Consider the following 15,247-nt stretch of genomic DNA (forward strand, 5'->3'; position numbering starts at 1 on the left):
TCTAGAAGTCATGTTACTTGACCATGATGAACCTATGAACTATGAGGAAGCGATGATGAGCCCAGATTCCGCAAAATGGCTTGAGGCGATGAAATCTGAGATGGGATCCATGTATGAGAACAAAGTATGGACTTTGATTGACTTGCCCGTTGATAAGCAGGCCATAGAGAATAAATGGATCTTCAAGAAGAGGACTGACGCTGACGGTAATGTTACTGTTTACAAAGCTCGACTTGTTGCAAAAGGTTTTCGACAAGTTCAAGGTGTTGACTATGATGAGACCTTCTCACCTGTAGCGATGCTTAAGTCCATCCGAATCATGTTAGAAATTGCTGCATTTTATGATTATGAAATTTGGCAAATGGATGTCAAAACTACATTCCTTAATAAATACCTTAAAGAAGAGTTGTATATGATGCATCCAGAAGGTTTTGTCGATCCAAAAGGTGCTAACAAAGTGTGCAAGCTCCAGCGATCCATTTATTGACTGGTGCAAGCCTCTCGGAGTTGGAATATACGCTTTGATACTTTGATCAAAGCAAATGGTTTATACAGACTTTTTGAGAAGCCTGTATTTACAAGAATGTGAGTGGGAGCTCCGTAGCATTTCTGATATTATATGTAGATGACATATTGTTGGTAGGAAATGATACTGAATATCTTAATAGCATAGAAGGATACTTGAATAAGAATTTTTCAATGAAAGACCTCGGTGAAGCTTCTTATATATTGGGCATCAAGATCTATCAATATAGATCAAGATGCTTGATTGGACATTCACAAAGCACATACCTTGATAATGTTTTGAAGAGGTTCAAAATCGATCAGGCAAAGAAAGGATTCTTGCCTGTATTACAAGGTGTGAAGTTGAGTGTGCCTTGCTATAAGTTTAGCAGGGAGGTACCAAAGTAATCCAGGAATGGATCACTGGACAGCGGTCAAGAACACTGTAGAAGAGAAAGAGAAAATGAAAGGTGTTCCCTATGCTTCATCCATAGGCTCTATCATGTATGCAATGCTGTGTACCAGACCTGATGTGTGCCTTGCTATAAGTTTAGCAGGGAGGTACCAAAGCAATCCAGGAATGGATCACTGGACAGTGTTCAAGAACATCCTGAAATACCTGAAAAGGACTAAGGATACACTACTAGGGAAAAGCCTATACACAGAATTTTACCAGTAGCGTTGTACAAAATCAAGCGCTGCTGCTACTTAGTAACAGCGCGCGTAAATAAACCGCGCTACTGCTATGACTTTAGCAGTAGCGCGTAATAGCGAAAAGCACTGCTGCTACGTTTAAACTGGGCGCACATGGCTAGACCAACCTAGCAGTAGCATGTATAATGGCCCAGCGCTACTGCTAATCTCCTTAGCTGCAGCATGCTTACGTGTAAAGCGCTGCTGCTAACGGAAATAAAATAAAGTGAAAAACAAGTACAAAAGTAAATGAAAATGAAAGAAATGGAAAAAGGAGAAAGGGAAAAAATAAAATGTAAAGATAAATAAAATAAAAAAGGGAAAAACGAGAAAGGAATAGCAGCAGCGGGTTTCAGTAAACGCGCTATAGCTAACTTAGCTATAGCGCGTTTCCGGAAACGCGCTACCGTTACGTTTCACTTAAACAGCGGTTTCCCCCCACCCCGCCCCCCGGCCACCAATTCTTCCCCAAATCGTCCCTCGCCCTCGCCGCCGTCTCCTCACCGCCGCCGCCCGAGGCTGCCCTCAGCCTCACCGCCGCCGCCCGAGGCCGCCCTCAGCCTCACCGCCGCCGCCCGAGGCCGCCCGAGGCCGCCCAAGGCCGCCCTCCATGTCACCGTCGGCGCCCTCCACCTCACCGCCGCCCGAGCCCGCCCAGGACCGCCCTTGCCCGTGCCCGAGCCCGCCCTCTCCGCCCCTGCCTCCGTCACCGAGCACCTCCCCGCCACCGTATCTCTCCTCTCTGTAAGTCCCCCACCCCTCCCCCCCACTCATCTCTCTCTGTATTTTTGAGAAAAAATTAGATGTTAATTAGATGTTTTTCAGTTATGGCACTAGAGTTTTGCTAGGTTAATTAGGTTAGTAGTACTGCTAGTAGTAATTGTACAGTAGGTTAATTAGGTGATGTTAAATGAATAACCTAAATGAATGAAATTAGTAGTTAACTGAAATTTTTTTCCTTTCATCATTATAGACCACTAAAGTCAACTGAATTTTGTTCTATTAGTAGTTAAATGAATTTTCTTCTACACTGTTTGCACATGTGGTTGCTCGTGTATATTTGGACACTGTTTGCAGGGAATGATGCTTAGTGGCCTATGTTTTGCCGGAATGTTGATTCATTTCTTTTCCGGCAAATTTCAGGTTCTCGATTTGTCCACTTTTTAGAAAAGCTCATGCAGAAATTTTCCGTGAATTTTGGCATGACTTGTGCTACAAACTAGGACATATCGAGTGCCCGTGATTTGCCGCACCAGGAAGGAGTCAACATTCCTGCAAAACAATAGGCCTTTTTATGTCATTGTTCATTTTATTAGGTCTAGAATTAATTGACTAGATTTAATCATAGGAAACATGGCTAGCAATGATGAAGGACAGGGTTCTGGTGATTGCGACGACGCCTACCGGCGGCAGACGAATTTTTTAGCCTAACCGATGATCAACCGATGTTATTGCTGGGCCCACCGGTGAAATCGGGGACTGAGACCGACACGCAGACCGGTGCTGAGACTGAGACCGGCGCTCAGACTCAGACTGGCATCGAGACCGGCGCTGCCTCGGGGAGCGGAGCCAGTGTAGAACTGAAAGCAAAGAGGCAACGGGTTCCTAACAAACTCAGGACTACTAGAGTGGTGGTCACGGAGGTGGACGAGGGCAATTTTGAGCCAACGGCGCCCGAGGAAGCGCGTCGATGCTACGGCAATCAAATATGCTGCATCGTACGGACAACCGCCACCATCAACGATGAGAAACTACAGAAGATAGAAAATATGAGGAGCTCCCTCCTAAAGAAGTTTCACCAGATATTCTTGTTCCCGGGCCGGAATGAGAAGGATTATAAAGATCCAGATGAGGACCCGGCAACGAAGAAGATAAACAAACACGCCATGACCAAGTTTAGCGACGCGTTGACCACCTGGAAAAATCGAGTGAAAGCAAGGATCATCGACAAGAAGGAACCCTACTCCAAGATTGTAAAGGATAATCCGACAATCATGGAAGAGAAGTTTCAAATATTCAAGGAGGCTTGTGAGGCCGATGCCAAAAAAAGTCTAAGTACATGAAGGGGCTTCAAGAGAGGAACATTGGGAGCCACCACCTCGGAAGCCGTGGTTACGGCGGAAAGAGGTCCAAATGGGCCAAGGAGGACGCAGAAGCCACGAGTCTGGGCATCCCAGACCCCTTGGCGGAGTTCACCGTCCCGCAGGAGCGTGACGTCCTCAGGGCCCGGCACCATTGGGACCCAGTGAAAAAGGTTTACGAGACAACACCGGTCATTACGGAGTTCATGAGACGGCTGGTAATTTTAGTTTCTGACCAATTCGACTGCACACGTTAGTCATATTTGTAAACGATCGTTGTGCCTTTTGCAGAGAGAGCAGCACAGGATTGTGGCCGAAAGCGACTCGCCGTCTGAGGCATTGGCGAGGCCCAAGTGGGACACTCCATTCAACCGGGCGTTGAACATATTGAAACAACAACCGGTGGATACTCGACTGTCATATGGACGCGTGCACGGTGTCGGAGACGGCGCCACGTGGAAGAAGTACTACCATGAGACCACAGAGGAGAGAAAGGAAAGACGGAGGTTAAATGAAGAAAACATCGACAAGAGGGTTGAGATTGCGGTTGAGAAGAAATCAACTGAGACAGTCGCAACAGCGGTAGCTGCCGCAAAACAGGTGGCTTTAGATATTTCTACTACCTTGGTTCCGGCCGTTTTCAATTGGACCAGGCAAAACCCAAAAAAATATGCAGCGGACTTTCCCCTTGCTGACTTCTTGGCGGGGAGCAGCTCGACTAGCGTTGCACCAGCACCTGCAGCTGCACCTGCTCCCGCACCGGACGTGCTAGGCGGTGCTTCGTCTTTCGCTGAGCTCGACGCCCTCACGATATCTGTCACACTGGCCCCTTTCAATATATATGTATAATCTCCCATTTTCGTTGCCTTTCGGATGTCTCACGTCGCAGAGTTTTCTTTGCGGGCCGACGAAACCCCGTGCACCATATTGTACACCATCGGCGACCAGAAGGTGGACGTGGGGAAGGCGATGATAATGGAGCTGAAGGAACCATTGTTCCACAGCCGGCCGATCGCCCCGAATGTCTTCAAGGTTTCCGTGGCCAGTGTCAAACCGGGCCACGAGAATTTTTGCCAAGTCTGTCTCTTTCTGTTGCTCAACTATATATGTTGCATATCATCGACTCATGTGATGATGCAGGTGCATAGATCATAGATGGCGAAGAAGTGCTATGCCAGGAGTATATATACGACAAGTGGCCGGAGTGTCAGGCCCTTCCGGTTTCCGAGCGATAGGCAGTAGTTAGTTTAGAGGTTCACGCTAATGCGAAAGAGGGATACGAACTCATGTTCTCAAAATGATAACTCTTCTCGCGTATATCATTGTTTAGATGGATGACGATGTATTTGCATATCATTCGAGACTTGTATCGCTATTTTCGAGATGATGACGAGAGACCACTTTGTGTTGGATGATGATTATGATGATGACATGATTTGATGAGACTAATTGTATGTATATTCTATGATTACATTTGTATGTGTATGATATGCTAAAGATTATTGTATAAAGCCTATTCAAATACAAAACAAATATGCAGGAAAAAAACTAATAAATAAACTAGTAGTAGCGAGGGGGGAAATTTAGCAGTAGCGCTGCATTGTCAGTAGTGCGTCCCAGCAAACAGCGCTGCAGATAATATAAGTAGCACCCTTTCCCAAAGAGCGCTACAGCTATTCATGTATAGCAGTAGCGTGGGACAACCGGCGCTACTGCTATACGTTAATTGTCGCACCTTATTAGTAGCGCCGGTGCCCGCGCTACTGAGAGGCCCAAAACCCTCGCTGCTGGTAGGCTTTTCCCTAGTAGTGATATGTTTCTCGTATATGGAGGTGACAAAGAGCTCGTCGTAAACGGTTACGTCGATGCAAGCTTTGACACTGATCCAGATGACTTTAAGTCACAGATCGGATACATGTTTTTATTAAATGGTGGAGCTGTCAGTTGGTGCACTTAAAAGAAGAGCGTCGTGGCGGGTTCTATGTGTGAAGCAGAATACATAGCTTCTTCAGAAGCAGCAAATGAAGGAGTTCTTATCCGTTCTAGGTGTCATACCTAGTGCATCGGGTCCAATGAAAATCTTTTGTGACAATACTAGTGCAATTGCCTTGGCAAAGGAATCCAGATTTCACAAGAGAACCAAGCACATCAAGAGACACTTCAATTCCATCTGCGATCAAGTCAAGGAGGGAGACATAGAGATTTGCAAGATACATACGGATCTGGATATTGCAGACCCGTTGAATAAGCCTCTCTCATGAGCAAAACATGATCAACACCAAGACTCCATGGGTGTTAGAATCATTGCAACGTAATCTAGATTATTGACTCTAGTGCAAGTGGGAGATTAAAGGAAATATGCCCTAGAGGCAATAACAAAGTTGTTACTTATATTTCCTTATATCATTATAAATGTTTATTATTCATGCTAGAATTGTATTAACCGTAAACTTAGTGCATGTGTGAATACATAGACAAACAGAGTGTCACTAGTTTGCCCCAACTTGACTAGCTCGTTGAATCAATGATGGTTATGTTTCCTAACCATAGATATGAGTTGTCACTTGATTAACGGGATCACATCATTAGAGAATGATGTGATTGACTTGACCCATCCATTAGCTTAGCATGATGATCGTTTAGTTTGTTGCTATTGCTTTCTCCATAACTATACATGTTCATATGACTATAGATCATGCAACTCCAGAATATCAGAGGAACACATTGTGTGCTACCAAACTTCACAACATAACTGGGTGATTATAAAGGTGCTCTACAGGTGTCTCCGATGGTGTTTGTTGAGTTAGCATGGATCAATATTAGGATTTGTCACTCCGATTGTCGGAGAGGTATCTCTGGGCCCTCTCGGTAATGTACATCACAATAAGCCTTGCAAGAAACGTAGCTATAGTTATGGGATGTAGCATTACAGAACGAGTAAAGAGACTTACCGGTAACGATGTTGAACTAGGTATTGAGATACCGACGATAGAATCTCGGGAAAGTAACATACCGATGACAAAGGGAACAACGTATGTTGTAATGCGGTTTGACCGATAAAGATCTTCGTAGAATATGTAGGAACCAATATGAGCATCCAGGTTCCGCTATTGGTTATTGACCGGAGATGAGTCTCGGTCATGTGTACATAGTTCTCGCACTCGTAGGGTCCGCACGATTAACATTTGGTGACGATCGGTATTATGAGTTTATGTGTTTTGATGTACCGAATATAGTTCGGAGTCCCGGATATGATCACGGACATGATGAGGAGTCTCGAAATGGTCGAGACATAAAGATCGATATATTGGACGGCGATATTCGGATACCGGAAGTGTTTTGGGTGATTTCGGAAAAACCGAAGTGCCGGAGGTGTTACCGGAACCCCCCGGGGAAGTATTGGGCCTTAGTGGGCCTTAGGGGAGAGAGAGGGCAGCAGCCCAGGAGGTGGCACACCCCCCCCCAAAGGGGAGTCCGAACAGGACTAGGGGAGGGGGGCGCGGCCCCTCTTTCCTTCCCCCTTGATCCTTCCTAGTAGGACTAGGGAAGGATGAATCCTACTCCTACTAGGAGGAGGATTCCTCCTCTCCTTGGGCGCCACTAGGGCCGGCCGGCCTCCCCCCTTGCTCCTTTATATACGGGGGCAGGGGGCACCCTAGAACACACAAGATGATTGTTCCAAGCCGTGTGCGGTGCCCCCTCCACCATAATCCACCTCGGTCATATCGTAGTGGTGCTTAGGCAAAGCCCTATTCCGGTAGCAACATCATCACCGTCATCACGTCGTCGTGCTGATGAAGCTCTCCCTCGAAGCTCTAGTAGATCGTGAGTTCGCGGGACGTCACCGAGCCGGACATGTGCAGATCGCGGAGGTGTCGTACCTTCAATGCTAGGATCGGTCGATCGTGAAGACGTACGACTACATCAACCGCGTTGTCATAACGCTTCCGCTTATAGTCTACGAGGGTACGTAGACGATACTCTCCCCTCTCGTTCCTATGCATCGCCATGATATTGCGTGTGCGTAGGAATTTTTTTGAAATTACTGCGTTCACCAACACTATCATATGATCTATTTAATGGCTTTGCTGGTCATTTTTTAATCGGGGTGGTGTGTTTCTGTTGATTGATCATGATCACCGATTACCGTGTCACTTGTTTATAGCTGTTTGATGGCCACCATCGATCTAGAGCAGCCAAATACGCAAAGAACAATCTGCTGAACAATGTCCCGCGTGCTAGCCCTTCAGGTTTGACCAGGGATGAGTGGCTTGCAGTGCTTCCACATTCAGTCGTTGCAGCATTTGTCGAGATAGATAAGTATTTGCAAACCGCAGGTAAATGGGTCCTATCCTTGTTTACCCTGTAGACTTCAAGTTTCCAGTTCCTTAAGGAAATAGGAATACACCGTAGTTTTTCATATGACTGTTCGTTATTGCACATGTTGTTACTATTTATTTAGGCCATCTTGTGAACTTGGAAATGTTCCTGATCCTTATGGCAATCGAACTATTCCTGTCATCCTGTGGAATTCATGTATTCCAAGCAGGGACTTAGCACTTTGTTTGTTGTCAAGGACGAAGTAAAGCTGTATGAACCATTCGTAGTCATTCTAGTTGGTTGATTAGATATTACACCATCAAATATGTTCTTCAGTTAATTGTAGTGTTATGCCACCTAGTTGAGACAATCGTGCTTTTGTTTAATTTCTCTTTCTTAACACCTTGAGTGATGCCTCTCTTTTATCTTCGGAAACAGCCTTTTTGCTATTTCACCTGAAAGTTCTGGTACAACTGTGACATTCGTGATAATAGATGAGTGGGTTGTAACAGTACCATCGGTTGGTGATTCGCGCTGCATACTAGAGTCAATTGATGGTTCCCTATACCATTTGTCAGCTGATCATCGCTTTGACTTCAACCGAGATGAGTAAGTCCTACCTTTGACGTAATTTGTTGAGAATTGTGCAATTTATGACCTGTTCATTTTACAGGGTGGAACATGTAACTGCATGGGGAAGCAAGGTTGTACAACTAAATGTTGTTGGTGGTCCAGAGATTCATCTCTTTTACCTTTATAATCCGTTGTGCTCTTGAGTTGGGCTGTGCGGTGTGGATGCATGGTGTTACATGTTATCAATCTGATAGTTCTCATTTTCTGCAGTAATCTGCTAACCATCTGTTTCTTAATTCTCAAATATGTTGTGTCGTACGTTCACCTGACATCACTGTTAAATTAAGTGCCTACCAAACAATGTCTTAGCTTATGATATGATGGACTAAATTTCTTGTGCTGCTAGTTTTTTTAGTCATAAGGTAATTCCTATTTTTGGCTGCGCCCTGCAGATTTTGTTTAACAACTCCTGTTGTTGTTCCCTGTCTGTATTTTGCGTGGGGATTGATGAATATTGAATACTTTGATCTGCGTGTAAAACTCTACCGTGTTCGTATAACAAATTTGTTTAATTTAGAGAATGTTCATCTTACATCCATTATATCATCAATGTCTAACTCAATTCTTATGTTTTTTTATCTACTCTTTTATTGGATAACCTGGTCACTATTTGTTTTTCTTGCTATAATCATTTTTGTTATTGAAATTTATCATGTACCTTTTCAGGTTGGTCCTTTAAGATGCTGGCCAGGTGGTTTGTGCCTATCTAGATCAATCGTGGATATAGATGTTGGTGAATGCATCATCCCGTTCCCCATGTGAAGCAAGTGATGGTTTGCTCATATAAAAATCCTTCTGCAGCGCTTATCTCTTTTTTATTTTCACAAATGTTTTTGTTTGGGTGCCTATTTATCATAGATTTCCTTTTAGATGACGTCTTCTATAATATTCCACAACAACTGCAGTTCATGGTGTGATTTGCTTCTACATCTCACCAATGAAGAGCATAGTTCGTTGTGACACTATTTTGATTTTCTATTGCATTTTTATTGCAGCGACCCAATGCTGGAGGCAGAATTATCATTGCAAGCGATGGTGTATGCGATGATTTGACTTTTGAAATGGCTCTTGAATGTTCTCATGGATACCCTTCTGATATATATGACAATCGAATTGTCAATGTAACTAACTTTCGATCATTTCCATTGGTTAATAGACTCAAACTTCTGGCCCCTCATTTCGTGTTATATTTTCTTATTCGAAGGAAGAAATCCTACCTCAAGGACTAAGAGATGATACTACGTACCTGCATCGTGGTGGACATACTACCTCCAGAAACACTAGCTCCAAGTCCTCCAATAAAGTGGCAGGGGAAAACCATACTCAATAATATGTTCCGCGTTGATCTGAAAAATAACATGTTCCGCCGAAAAAATTCAGATGCATCTTTTAAACTAGGTAGAGAATATGGTGAGCTGGATGTGGTGGAAGAAATATTCGTGGATGGGTCTGCCATGCTTTCAAGAAGATATATTTTTTAACCAACATTCTAGGCTTTTTTCACATGGGGTGCTAGATAGGAGCTCAATAACAGTTCTAAGAGAGAAGGACATAAATATTCCATTGCATAGCATTAGGATTGTTCATTGTGTTGCCAGACATGTACATTAGTATATACACCAACTTGAAATTAACTGAATTCTCAGGTAAATCATATTTTAATTAGTCGTCATTTTGTCGGGTGCTTCTGATGGCCTGAGTTTTCTCGATTTGATGGCCTTAAAAGCATCAATATAGCATGGTAGATCTGTAACATACTAGATGCCACTAGAAGAAACATTCATTCTGTGTAGGCTTATTAGTCTTGGATTTGTAGCTTATCCAGTTACCTATATCTTGTATTTGATTGTCTCATATGGGCAAGAAGCTGATATTGTTGTCTGCTGATAGTAGGAACTGAATTACTGGAAGTAGGAGATGAGTTGGCACTGCTGATTGATGGTGTCAGCCAAGCAGCCCATTTACGTTCCATTGCATATTTTCATTTTAATGCTCAATTTGTCTAGTTTTTCTTTTCCAATCTCCACTACATTAGACCCCCTTCTTTTCTCTGGTCATCTACATATTGATCTCCTCGATCAAGCCAGACTGGCTTGGTTGATGTGTATGAGTGGCATAGCCTAGTATCAATCACTCGTGCTAGCTTAGTAGTGAAGCTAAAAGTGTTCAATAGATGACTAAAATTCAGAGTGCATATATTATATGGGATGGTTACTTGCTTAGTTATGCAGCTGGCAGTTTCATGCTGATTTCAACGCAGTGTAGCTCTTCAGCTCTGAGATAAACAGGAATGCACTAGCAACTACAGTTGATAGTTAAATTCTTATTGGGGTTATAGAAGTTAGCATTTTCTTTGCTCTAGTTTACGAGATGATTCTAAGCATTTCACCAAACTGATACTACATGCCCTCTTTATCATACTAACCTATCTCACGAAGTTCCGTTAAGTTTTGTGTCATTGAAGTTTTCAAGTTTCGGGTGAGATATCGATATGAGGAGAATAAGGATTGACAATAACCTAATCTTGGGCATGCCCAAGGCACTACAAGGTAATATTCAAGGAAGATCCAAGCAACTAAGCTTGGGGATGCCCCGGAAGACATCCCCTGTTTCATCTTCAACATTATCGGTAACCTCACTTGGAGCTATATTTTCATTCGTCACATGATATGAGTTTTTCTTGGAGCATCATTTTCTGTTGTTTTTATTTGCTTGATGTTATTTCGAATAACGTTTTGCATCTTTATTTTCAATAAAAATGTCAAGTGTAGCCTTTACCATCCTTATTTTGCAAGTATATGAGTTGCTGTTTAAAAAACAGAAAGTTTGTCAGTCTTGCGAAAATTCCCTAGAAACGTAAGAATGTGATAAAATGCTGAAACTTTTTTCAAAATAAGCTCTGATAAATTTTCTATGGTGTGGTAATTTTTTATAATTTTTGGAGTTGAATAAGTATTGATACTCTTGCATTCTTTACAAACTGTACTGTTTTGCCGGATTGCTGTTATGTTTGCATTGTTTGCATATGTTTGCTTGTTTAATGATTCTATTTGAGGATAGGAGTATTAAATATGCAGAGGCATTTAGTATGCAATGTTGAATGATAATTTTAGTCATTTGCTACAGTAGAGAATAGTAAGGTTTTTGCATTGGTTTATACTAACTTATCTCACGAGTTCTTGTTTAGTTTTGTGTGTATGAAGTTTTTAAGATTTATGTAAACCGTGATATAAAAGGAGTTAAGGAGACACAAAAGCTCAATCTTGGGCATGCCCAAGGCATCCCAAGATAACATTTCAAGAATTCTCAAGCATCTAATGTTTGTGATGCACCGGTAGGCATCCCAAATTTCTTCATCAACAATTATCGGTTAGTATTGGTTAAACCTAAGTTTTTCCTTCTTCACATGAGTTGTGATGTTCTTGGAATATTATTTTGTTTTGTTTTGCTTGATGTTTTAATAAAATACTTAGATATGAAAGTTTTTAAATAATAGAGATGTTGGGGAACGCAATAGTTTCAAAAAAATTCCTACGCACATACAAGATCATGGTGATGCATAGCAATGAGAGGGGAGAGTATCGTCTACGTACCCTCGTAGACCGTAAGCAGAAGCATTATAACAACGCGGTTGATGTAGTCGTATGTCTTCACGATCGACCGATCTAGTACCGAAGATATGAAACCTCCGCGATATGCACACGTTTGGCTCGGTGACGTCCCGCAAACTCACGATCCAGTAGAGCTTCGAGGGAGAGCTTCGTAAACACGACGGTGTAATGACGGTATTGATGTTTCTGCTGGAACAGGGCTTCGCCTAAGTGCCGCTACGATATTACCGAGGTGGATTATGGTGGAGGGGGCACCGCACACGGCTAAAAATCAATGATCAACTTGTGTGTCCATGGGGTGCCCCCCTCCCTCGTATATAAAGGAGTGGAGGAGGGGGAGGGGGCCGACCTCTCTAGGCGCGCCCCAAGGGAGTCCTACTCCCACCGGGAGTAGGATTCCCCCCTTCCCTTTGTTGGTTCTAGGAGAGAAGGAAGGAGGAGGACGAAGGAAGGAAAGGGGGGCCGGCCCCCCTCCCAATTCGGAATGGGCTTGGGCGGGGCGCCCCCTCCTTTGCTTCTTTTCCCTCTCTTCTACTAAGGCCCAATAAGGCCCATATACCTCCAGGGGGTTCCGGTAACCTCCCGGTGCTCCGGTATACTCCTGATTTCACCCAGAACCATTCTGATGTCCAAACATAGGCTTCCAATATATCGATCTTTACATCTCAACCATTCCGAGACTCCTCGTCATGTCCGTGATCAAATCCGGGACTCCGAACTACCTTCGGTACATCAAAACACATAAACTCATAAAACCGATCGTCACCGAACGTTAAGCGTGGGGACCCTACAGGTTCGAGAACTATGTAGACATGACCGAGACATGTCTCCGGTCAATAACCAATAGCGGAACCTGGATGCTCATATTGGTTCCTACATATTCTACGTAGATCTTTAACGGTCAAACCGCATAACGATATACGTTGTTCCCTTTGTCATCGGTATGTTACTTGTCCGAGATTCGATAGACGGTATCTCAATACCTAGTTCAATCTCGTTACCGACAAGTCCCTTTACTTGTTCTGTAATGCTACATCCCGTAACTAACTCATTAGCTACATTCCTTGCAAGGAATTTAGTGATGTACATTACCGAGAGGGCCCAGAGATACCTCTCCGACGATCGGAGTGACAAATCCTAATCTTGATCCATGACAACTCAACAAACACCATCGGAGACACCTGTAGAGCACCTTTTTAACCACCCAGTTACGTTGTGACATTTGGTAGCACACAAAGTGTTCCTCCAGTATTTGGGAGTTGCATTATCTCATAGTCATAGGAACATGTATAGTTATGGAGAAAGCAATAACAACAAACTAAACGAGCATCGTGCTAAGCTAACGGATGGGTCAAGTCAATCACATCATTCTCGAATGATGTAATCCTACTTATCAAATGACAACTCTTTGTCCATGGATAGAAACTTAACCACCTTTGATTAACGAGCTAGTCAAGTAGAGGCATACTAGTGACACTCTGTTTGTTTATGTATTCACACATGTACTAAGTTTCCTTTTAATACAATTCTAGCATGAATAATAAACATTTATCATTATATAAGTAAATAAAAAAAACAACTTTATTATTGCCTCTAGGGCGTATTTCCTTCAGTCTCCCACTTGCACTAGAGTCAATAATCTAATTCACATCGTCATGTGATTTAACACGAATAGTTCACATCTTTATGTATTAGTTCACATCTCCATGTGACTAACACCCAAAGGGCTTACTAGAGTCGGTAATCTAGTTCACATCGCTATGTGATTAACACCCAAAGAGTGATAATGTTTTGCTTATGAGAGAAATTTAGTCAATGGGTCTGCCACATTCAGAGCCATATGTGTTTTGCAAATTTTCTATGTCTACAATGCTTTGCACGGAGCTACTCTTGCTAGTTGCTCCCACTTTCAATATGTACCTAGATCGAGACTTAGAGTCATCCAGATCAGTGTCAAAGCTTGCATCGACGTAACTCTTTATGACGAACAGTTTGTCACCTCCATTATCGAGAAACATTTCCTTATTCCACTAAGGATATTTTTGACTGCTGTCCAGTGATCCACTCCTGATCACTATTGTACCCTCTTGCCAAACTTATGGTGAGGTACACAATAGGTCTGGTACACAACATAGCATTTTTTATAGAACCTATGACTGAGGATAGGTAATGACTTTTCATTCTCTTTCTATTTTCTGCAGTGGTCGAGCATTGAGTCTGACTCAAGTTCACACCTTGTAATATAGGCAAGAACCCTTTCTTTGCCTGATCCATTTTGAACTTCTTCAAAACTTTATCAAGGTATTTGCTTTGTGAAAGTCCAATCAAACGTCTTGATCTATCTCTATAGATCTTGATGCCCAAAATATAAGCATCTTCACTGAGGTCTTTCATTGAAAAATTCTTATTCAAGTATCCGTTTATGCTATTCAGAATTTTAGTATCATTCCCGATCAACAATATGTCATCTACATATAATATCAGAAATGATACGGAGCTCCCACTCACTTTCTTGTAAATACAGGCTTCTCCAAAAGTCTATACAAAACCATATGCTTTGTCAGCACCAGTCCATAAACCATATACAAAACCAAAGCGTATATTCCAACTCCGAGAGGCTTGCACCAGTCCATAAATGGATCGCTGGACCTTGCACACTTTGTCAGCACCTTTTAGATCGACAAAACCTTCTGGTTGCATCATATACAACTCTTCTTTAAGGTATCCATTAAGGAATGCAGTTTTGACATCCATTTGCCAAATTTCATAATCATAAAATGCGGCAATTGCTAACATGATTCGGACTGACTTAAGCATCGTTATGGGTGAGAAGGTCTCATCGTAGTCAACTCCTTGAACTTGTCAAAAACCTTTTGCAACAAGTCGAGATTTGTAGACAGTAACATTACCGTTAGCGTCAGTCTTCTTCTTGAAGATCCATTTATTCTCTATGGCCTGCCGTTCATCGGGCAAGTCAACCAAAGTCCATACTTTGTTCTCATACATGGATCTCATCTCAAATTTCATGGCCTCAAGCCATTTTGCTGAATCTGGGCTCATCATTGCTTCCTCATAGTTCGTAGGTTCATCATGGTCAAGTAACATGACTTCGAGAACAGGATTACCGTACCACTCTGGTGCGGATCTTACTCTGGTTGACATACAAGGCTCAGCAGTAACTTGATCAGAAGTTTCATGATCATCATCATTAGCTTCCTCACTTACTGGTGTAGGAATCACTGGAACTGATTTCAGTGATGAACTACTTTCCAATAAGGGAGAAAGTACAATTACCTCGTCAAGTTCTACTTTCCTCCCACTCACTTATTACGAGAGAAACTCCTTCTCTAGAAAGTATCCATTGTTAGCAATGAATATCTTTCCTTTGGGTATCCTATGAAGACA

At 42.7% G+C, this 15,247-nt stretch overlaps 1 pseudogene; it reads left to right on the top strand.

Annotated features, from left to right (window-relative positions):
• LOC125547357 overlaps positions 1-9,712 on the top strand; it is an 88,079-nt pseudogene extending 78,367 nt beyond the window's left edge.
• Positions 9,713-15,247: the final 5,535 nt, after the last annotated feature.

Source organism: Triticum urartu, chromosome 3 (genome assembly GCF_003073215.2).
Source record: "Triticum urartu cultivar G1812 chromosome 3, Tu2.1, whole genome shotgun sequence".
In the NCBI taxonomy this organism is placed as follows: Eukaryota; Viridiplantae; Streptophyta; class Magnoliopsida; order Poales; family Poaceae; genus Triticum; species Triticum urartu.